This window comes from Papaver somniferum, chromosome 4 (genome assembly GCF_003573695.1).
Source record: "Papaver somniferum cultivar HN1 chromosome 4, ASM357369v1, whole genome shotgun sequence".
In the NCBI taxonomy this organism is placed as follows: Eukaryota; Viridiplantae; Streptophyta; class Magnoliopsida; order Ranunculales; family Papaveraceae; genus Papaver; species Papaver somniferum.
In genome coordinates this window covers 7,488,224-7,498,453 of record NC_039361.1, presented here as the reverse complement: position 1 = coordinate 7,498,453, position 10,230 = coordinate 7,488,224, and positions in this window count along the sequence as shown.

Genomic DNA, 10,230 nt, shown 5'->3' with positions numbered 1-10,230 from the left:
GGCTAGATTTTTTCAATCGTACAAGTATTTTGAGCCGTAAACCAAACATATTTCAAGGTCTGCCGGAATTCCATCCCTCTCTTGAATCTTAGATTTAAGGCTCTCAACAGTGTCTGAACTATCAACGTTGAAGGTGATGGTATTGCCGATTTTTTATAAAGATCTGCATCTGTATATAGAATTTAAAGGAAAAAACATTACGTGCTCATCAACAACCATACAAGATGAAATTTCATAAACATGCACATAAAAGTGTTGGGAAAATTGGCACCCCGAGCGGAGCGGAAATCAGGATCACAAAGGGCAATGGTGATTTGAACCAAACATGAGAGAAATTATAAGAAAGAGACAGAAGATAAAGAAACACACACAACCACAACACAAGATATACGTGGTTCACCTTTACAGGCTACATCAACGGCCAACACCACCAAAAAAACTTCCATTAAATCAAAGACCATTACATGCTCTTTCCGCAATCCAAGACAAGACTAAAGAGTTAACAAGACATATCCGAGAACACCATCGAAGAAACCATAGAAACCATCTCTCTAACCAGCCTCATGTCTTCTCTTCTACACCGTCTTCATAGCTGCTAGTAACAGAGGAGAAACATGGAAACACTAGAAACTAGGTTTAGGGCAAAGACCCAAACCCTAAATACTAGAGCACCAAAATTCTCTCACAACGATATTGACCTCCACAGTAGCACACGATCCTCCCTAACAAAGATACCAAAATCCTAAGCACAAGGATTTACCACTCTTCTAGGTTGGATTTCTACAAACCTACAATTCTAATCATATATATAGAAAACAAAAACTTAGCCCTTAAGAAACCTTAACTTTAGGAACAAGGTTTCCTAACTTGGCCCCTAAGTTCCTAAACTTTTGAACAAAAGTCAAACTTCTCATGACCGACTAAATCCAACAATTCTCCACCTCGGATCATGCTTTCAAGCATGAGACAATCACGGGAAATCACCTTCGTCTTTCACCAGAGTTATTCACCATCTCTATATACCCGTATAATTATTTTTTTAAGTTCAAACCCGAACTTCCATCTTCATCGAACCATCTCTTCGACCAAAACACATGACACTGATAAAAGTCTTCAAATCAGGTTCTTCAGAAGAAGACTTGTGAAATTGATCATGTTTCACAAATACCACGAAAATCTTTAGTCACTATCAACGAATCCTTGCACAGACTCCACCATTGATCACCAAAAGAACCATCCAGAAGAATCACCATTAGCTCCAGCTAATCAGTAAGCTAAAAACATATTGAAATCTAATCCAGAAAGGAAGAATTAGCTTCAATATCATACTCCAGCACATGTCATGATTACCGTGTATCTGAAACAAACCATCAGACATCTCCACCGTGATTAACATGCTTAATCCTTTGAGCGATTCCCAAAGCCATCAGCAATCTGACATACTTTTACCACCATCACACCCAACTTACTCGCTCAGAATATATACCGTGTGAATGCCCATATTACCGTGGTACATGCTTTCGAGATCGGGCACATTCTTGATATTACGTGCAAGCCATCAAGAATACTTTAACATAGACTTATGAACATAAATCTATAACATCTCGTGCATAACTTCGAAGCGTTTGCTGGACTTGCTTCTACATGAGACCTCACAACCCCATCCTTTCTTCAAACTTTGTAACCCATTCTTTGTAGTGTATGATTACTAACACTCTTCAAGAAGTATATATGTATTCCACCTCATTCCGCTTTATTTTGTATCCCATACTACGTCATAAAACCAAACGAAAAACATGCACTTCTACCAAGTTGAACCTCGGATTTTTAAATCACATCACAAATCCATCTTTGTGGAAGCACGGGTTGAAACATCATCTTCAAAACATATTTCTCCACCGAACAATAAATCATCGGTCAATTCCATGTTTAATCACACAATCCCATCCAATGGCTCTGATACCAATTGTTAGGAAAATTGGCACCCTGAGCGCAGCGGAAATCAGGATCACAAAGGGAAATTGGTGATTTGAACAAAACATGAGAGAAATTATAAGAAAGAGACAGAAGATAAAGAAACACACACAACCACAACACAAGATATACGTGGTTCACCTTTACAAGCTACATCCACGGCCAACACCACCAGAAAAATTTCCATTAAATCAAAGACCATTACATGCTCTTTCCGCAAACCAAGACAAGACTAAAGAGTTAACAAGACATACCCGAGAACACCATCGAAGAAACCATAGAAACCAACTCTCTAACCAGCCTCATGTCTTCTGTTCTACACCGTCTTCATAGCTGCTAGTAACAGAGGAGAAACATGGAAACACTAGAAACTAGGTTTAGGGCAAAGACTCAAACCCTAAACACTAGAGCACCAAAATCCTCTCTCTACAAGCTTTTCTCTCACAACGATATTGACCTCCACGGTGGCACACGATCCTCTCTAACAAAGAGACCAAAATCCTAAGCACAAAGATTTACCACTCTTCTAGGTTGGATTTCTACAAACCTACAATTCTAATCATATATATATAGAGAACACCAACTTAGCCCTTAAGAAACCTTAACTTTAGAAACAAGGTTTGCTAACTTGGACCCTAAGTTCCTCAACTTTTGGAACAACTTATACAAGGTAGAGTTTGAACAAAAGTCAAACTTCTCATGACCGACTAAATCCAACAAAAAGTATCTAGAAACAAGAAAATATTCATGAACAGTAATTTGTATAATTATTCTGGTCTTTTGAAAGAGAGGAGCATCTTCTTATCCTTCTTTTCTTTTGTATCTATGTACATATTTTCATTCTTTTTAATATAACCAAATTTTCAAAAAGGAAAAAAAAAAACACAATTGGTAGAATCAACTCCCGATCGCTGCATATATATATATATACAAGTTATGTAAACCCGTCCAAATGGACGGGCAAGTTCATTAACGGAATGAAACAAAAATGTTAATTAACTGAATCAAAAGAAGATATGATTGATGTCAATTGCTAAAAGAGGATGAAAACTATACGTTACTCGTAAAATATTTCTTAATGTACATTGATGCCCAATTATAATAGATTGTTGGCTTGACTTACAAATCATATCTTAATGTTTTCTTAGATTGCTACGGAGCTTTTTGTTTCTCTCCGCCTTTCTAATAATAAGACTTCTGAAAAGTGTGAAATGAGACCATAATGGAAATGTAACACATAGACAATAATCAAAAGGAAGTAACTTGGTGTGCATGTCAGCTTTATAGCTTAAAGCACAACCCGCCAACAACCATCAAGAAGATTACGAAAACTACCGTCAGGCATGAGTTCACTTTCTTTGTTGGAAGAAATTAGATAAAATCAACAATCACTTTGGAAAATGGACGACCAATAGCTTCCATCACCAAGAAAGGGAAAGAAAGGAAAAGAAATAGGAAGAGATAATACAGTTTATGATCCAATTCTTACCACTTTTCAGAAGCTTCAAGAGCCGACGTTCTTAGTTCATTACACATTCAAACATACTCAGTCAGTCACCATTTTTGTCTCCCTTTACATTCTTAGCGTGCATTCAAATAAAATTTTACTTTTCCCATTCTTGAGACTCACGTCCGAAAACGTGATTTCCATAAAACGATTCCAACTTTTGACGTTGCACAAAAGAAAAAAACTGCATTAATGTTAACAAATAATCACAACATATGTGAGAGGATTTTCCTTGAGAAATAAAGTATTTATGTAATTAAGAGTTGTGTTTGCTGATGAAATCCAATCCATTGGTTGCGTCTTTTCTGATGAAAATCAAGCATAAAACGATTATTTTAACAAAACAAAGCAGAAGAACTTCTAAGATTTTAACAACATCTGTGAGACGATTTTCCTTGAGAAATAAAGTATTTCTGTAATTAAGAGTTGTGGCTGCTGATGAAATCCAATCCATTGGTCTCGTCTTTTCTGATGAAAATCAAGCATAAAACGATTATTTTAACAAAACAAAGCAGAAAAACTTCTAAAATTTTTGTAAATTCGGTGGAGAAGAATGGAGACCACCCCGCGATGCAAAAATAAACGTACAAAACTCTGGAACCACTTCCAAGAATTTCAACTAATTCAAAGGGACATCATCTCATGTTAATCTGTTACTGAACATATATTCCCACATTTCTTTCTCAGTTTCTCCTGTATAAGAAACTCAAATAAGTTCACCAAATAATGGAGACTGTTGGAAAAATGATTAATAAAAATATTTTTTAAAAATTTTAATTTAGTGTTTCTTTTGTGAATGAAAATTTATTAGTCCCACATAGTGGAGTTTCCACTCTTTAATTGTTTTTAAGAGACTATATAAGATTTTTAATCCCACATAGGGGAGGAGCTCTTCTTAACTTGAGTTTGTCAATTATATAAACAAATTCACTTCTTTTGTAAATGTATGGAAAAAAGGGGTTGCTCTATATTCTAAAGGGACCCCTATATGGTAAAGGGTTACTCTATATTTTAGAGAGACCCCCAAGAGGATTCTCTATATTTTAGAGAGACCCCAAAGGAAAATATTTTGTTTTGCTTTCTTTAGCATTCGCGATTTTCCTTAATGTTTTTTCGGAGTTGCCAAGCTCAAGTTGAGCATCTACTACATATGCTAGTAGTAGGTGTATTAGGGTGTTTTATCCTGGAGATATCCGTCCTGTGAGGGCTATAGCATCACTCTTGAGTGTAGCCGGACGCTAATGTCTTAAGGACAGCATGTTGAACACGCGACTCACTCTGTTTTCCAAAGTTTTGCCCTGTTGCGGAGATATGGGGAGCTTGTTCGTTTCGTCAAAGCAATCACTTCCACGATAAAGGAGCTAAGTATCAATAACTTTTTGATTATTTGATTTTTCTTTGTTTTTGATTATTGCACCCAACAATCTTAAGACATTAGCTATTTGTAATAATCGTAAATGGTTGGTCTTGTGAATCATGGATGTTAATTGTGGAGTGAAAAACAAAAAACGAATTTTTGGTCAGCTGTAGAGTTTCAAATTTATCTCTCAACATAGAAGGAATTTCGATGACCCCTTTTGGCACAACGTAGTAGACATCCTGATAGTTACCCGCTTAAAATTTCAGAATTTTTGGAGTTGTAAAAATAATTTTTTGATATTTTACAAAACAGAAAAACGTTTCTGAAAAATTCTGACGAGCAGAAATTTGTTGTTAACTAAATTAATTTTTGTGGGGTAACCATGAGTTTTTTGAAACGCTGATTCAAACGAAGTTTTATATCTAGATGTTATCTTCAAAACTCATATTTTACTTTCTGATTTGGAATTGTGATTTGTGAATAAAGGTGTCATCTCCGAGGGACATGGCTAATAGCCGCATGTGGTTGGAAACAAATCTTTCAAAGATGGCAAAGGTGAGAGCATCGAACGCAATACTAAGCGTGGTCTTCATAATAAAGGTATGTTTTGTAAACCTGAATCTAGCATTACTTTAATTAAGGGTGATTTTTATGTTTGTAAATTCCTAGCCATATGGCAGTAAATTGTAGACAACGTAAAAACCTTAATAAGTAGTAAGTTAATGCTAATTTAGTTGAAACAAACTAGAACGAGTTCAGTGTCATGATGTCGGAAGCTATTTTAATAACCAATGTGAGAGATATTGAAGGGTGGACTTTGGAGCCACTAAGCATGTATGCTGAAACAGAGACCTGTTCACCTCCTATTAGAGGATAGGGGATGTCGAGAAACTCTATATGAGTAACTCATCTGCAACAGAGGTTGCATAAAAGGAAAAGGTCGAGCAGAAGCTCATATCTGTAATATTCTCACATTGAATGAAGTTTTCATGTTCCGGGCATATGCAAGAATCTTGTATCTTTTTATGTTGTAGATGGTAAAAGATTGAAGATCTTAAGTGAATTTAGAAAACTTGTTGTAACTAAGGCAGTGATTTTTTAGGCGACGGTTATAAGACTTAGGGTCTTTATAAGCTTAAAAAAAATCTGATAAAATGAACATAGTTGATTCTTGTGCTTTTTTTTGTGACTTTGACATGTAAATTATAAGTCAATGCATAAACTGGATAGCATAGGCTACGTACCCAAATTTAATTTGGATATTGAACACAAAAGTTAAATTCGCGTAGAATCAAAATATGATAGAAAACCTTTTAGCAAAATGTTCATAGAAATTCTAAACCCTTAGAATTAATTCACTCGAACCTAGTTGACATGAATCCGGTTCAAACTAGAGGTGGTAAGAAATGGTTTATTACTTTTATAGACGACTGTACTAGGTATTGTCATATATATTTGCTTAGAGGTAAGGATGATGCCTTAGAAGCCTTTAAGATGTATAAAATTGAAGTTGAAAACCAAATGAATACTACCATTAAAACCATTAGGTCTGACCGTGGTGGTGAGTAAAAATTCCGAAAGGAGATTTCTGTGTAAAACATGGCATAATACACGAAGTTACCCCCTTATTCACCTCAGTCGAGTGGTGTAGCTGAACGTAAGAACCGTACCCTTAAGGATGATGCCATGTTAATTAGTTCAGGATTACCTTCGAACTTGTGGGGGGAAGCTGTCCTCTCAGCCTGCTATATCCTGAACAGAGTACCTTTTAAAGGATCAGATAAAACTCCATATGAACTGTGGAAAGGTAGACAACCTTATTATGCATACTTCAAAGTGTGTGGGTGTTTGGCTAAGGTTTCCATCCCTAAACCTAAAATATAGGACCCAAAAATATAGCTTCGTCCATAACATTTACCGAAACCCCACTCTGCTAAGAAGCTTCATTTAGTGAAATGGACTAAGTCCGTCTGAACCAGACTTGGGATCATGCTAGTTTACCTCCGGGGAGTAAGACCATAGGATGTAAATGAGTCTTTCAGAGGAAACGTAAGGTAGATGAAACTGTGGAAAAATTATGAGGCTAGGTTGATATCTAAAGGATATAAACTAAAAGTAGGTGTACATTTCCTTGATAATTCGCCTGTGACAAGAATTAGTTCCGTTGAGATGCTAATTGTTATTACTGCCATAAACAACTTAGAGATACATCAGGTGGATGTTGATACAAATTTTATAAAGCCGTGAATTAGATAAAGAAATTTACATAGACCAACCTGAGGACTTTGTAGTGAAAGGTTGTGAAGACAAAGATTGCAAGTTGAACAAATCTTTTATTGTTTTCAAATAAGCACGTAAACAGTGACATGATAATTTGATCATGTGATAATGAGTAGTGGATTTAAGGTAATGAATCTGACAAGTATATTTGCAAGTAACTTGTTAAGGATGCCTATGTGATTGTATGCTTGTATATTGATGATATGCTTATACTTGATATAAACGTAGATGTAATTAATTCCACTAAAACATATGTTGAATGAGAACGTTGACTTGAAAGACTTAGACCTTATTGATGTAATCATAAGGATCAGAATTAGAAGATAATCTAACATTTATAGTCTTAGTCATTCTCATTGTGTTGAATATGTGCTTATGAGATACAATCAGTCTGATTGTAAGCATGCCTTACTCCGTACGATTCTTCTTGTAGATTCGAAAAAAATAAGAGTAATGGAATATCTTAACTTGAATACTCAAGAGTTATAGGATGTATGATGAATTTAGTGAACTGTAAGAGTCCAGACATTACCTATATTCTGAGTAAGTTAAGTATATATACTTGTAGTCCAGAACAAGAGCATTGGGATGCGCTTAATAGAGTATTATGGTACCTAAAATACTCTATTACCTTTTGTTTATTTATGAAAGGTATCTTGTTGTCCTTGAGGTACTTTGTGATGCAAACTGGATAGTTGACTCAGAGGAGTCTAAGTCTACGAGTGGATATGTTTTCACTCTAGCAAGAGGGTTTGTTTCTGGAAGTTTTTCAGACAAACATAATTGCTCAATTCATTATGGAATCTGAGAATATTGCGTTAGATAAAGCACGAGAGGGGGCCGAGTGCCTAAGATGCTTTTTAGAAGACATTCCTCTCTGGCATAGGCCTGTGCCAGCTATATCTATACATTGTGTTAGCCAAGCTATAATAGTTAAATCTAAGTAATAACTATCTCAATCGGCGTTATTTCCATTGATTGTCTAAAGTCCAAGGATAATTTCGCGCAACCTTTGACGAAAGGTTTGTACAAAGAGATAGTTAAAAATGCATCGAGGGGGTTGGGGCTTAAGCTCATATATTAAACTTACCATGAAGGATACTCAACCTTGCTGACTGGAGATCCCATGATCAAGGTTTCGAATGAGAAACTAATTTGTGGTGGGTAATGGTAAACACTATCAGAGATTTTCATTCTCTGTCCCTTCCCTATGGTGTAGACGTGATAGTGTGACTGCATGTGGAAGATGACTTTTTAATAAGTCTTAATGAGTCCTATAGTTTCAATTTAAGATTGAAGTGGGGTGTAGCAGTAAACACTCTTGATGGATATCACCTATCTGAATGGGGAAGTGGGTCGCTTCCTATGAGAATATGAGCTGATTCTCTAGAGCATTCTGAGAAACAGGATAAGTCCAGGGCGAAAACGGACACAACGGCACGAGCTTGGCAGCAACCTTGGAGATATCATGCGTGGTTATTATCGCGGATTACACCAAACGCTAGCAGTTCAAGACATCGCGTTCACTATCTAGCAAGTAGTTCCGATAATCTCTCACTAATCAAAGGTTCCAGACCTCATGGACACCTCTGCCTATAGTGGTATTTCCTGTTTCTCGTTTTATCTATTTTTAATTCATTTTGAGAAAATGAGTTTTATGTTGTTTTTATGGTCTTGGTATTACTAGTTCTTAGGACCTAAGGGTCACTAAGGATTCACTAGTTCGTGATTTTTCACTTTGGTGAAAGAAACCTTTAGTCTCACTTGTGAGAAACTAAAGATGAAAGCGCTCTATACTATTATGATTTATGCAATCCATAGTATGACCCTGGGATCAACACACTAATGTGTGAAGGAGAGGACGTTGAAATGGCTAGTATGAATTCAACATGCACGGTCTGTCTGTCTGTTCAGTCAGTTCGGGTCGTGAGATTGGGTTGTTGATTTACCAAGATCTATCTGTGTTTTTCACGTTTTATTGAGTTTTCATTCATGTGGGGGATTGTTGGAAAAACGATTAATAAAAATACTTTTTAAAGATTTTAATTTAGTGTTTCTTTTGTAAATGAAAATTTATTAGTCCCACGTAGTGGAGTTTCCACTCTTTAGTTGTTTTTAAGAGACTATATAAGATTTTTAGTCCCACATAGGGGAGGAGCTCTTCTTAACTTGAGTTTGTCAATTATATAAACAAATTCACTTCTTTTGTAAATGTATGGAAAAAAGGGGTTGCTCTATATTCTAGAGGGACCCCTATATGGTAAAGGGGTTTCTCTATATTTTAGAGAGACCCCCAAGGGGATTCTCTATATTTTAGAGAGACCCCCAAAGGAAAATATTTTGAACACGCGACTCACTCTGTTTTCCAAAATTTTGCCCTGTTGTTGTTGCGGAGATATGGGGAACTTGTTCGTTTCGTCAAAGCAATCACTTCCACTATAAAGGAGTTAAGTATCAATAACTTTTTGATTATTTGATTTTTCTTTGTTTTTGATTATTGCACCCAACAGAGACAACTGTTGGTGAAGCATGGCTTGATAATTAAGAATTTGATGAAACAATTTGTTTGCTTCTCAAAGAGTGACCACTAATTTCCTACCCATTTGAACTAATTCCAACGGAAATTTAGATACTCTCGTGGAATCATAGGAGCGAAAAATCTCTATACCTTGAGAGGAATTTTCTTCAAACTTACGCAAAAAAAAACAAACAAACAAAGCTATAACCGAATGCTTAACCACGTATCAGAGTGCAATTCCAAACCCTGATTTTTTGACTTCCCTTAAACGCAAACGTTTGTAGATAGTGCATCGCAAACTTCAGTTCCTTAGTTCACTTCCCTTAAACGCATCATTTCGTGTTGTTCTTCCTGGTTCGGTAAATCACCCGTAATTAGCCAAACTTGAAGAAACCTATTGGAAGATAAACTTCCTCTGAGAGGCGTAAAAGGAACTATCAATGCCTTTTTTGTTCTTTTTTTTTGTAAGTTTTTCAATTTTATTGCACAACCTAGGTTTGAAAAGACGCATCTTCTCATCGGGTAACAACCTTTAACCAAGAGACGTAACTTTACAAATAACAACTGCTTTGCCATCAGAAACTCTGAAAT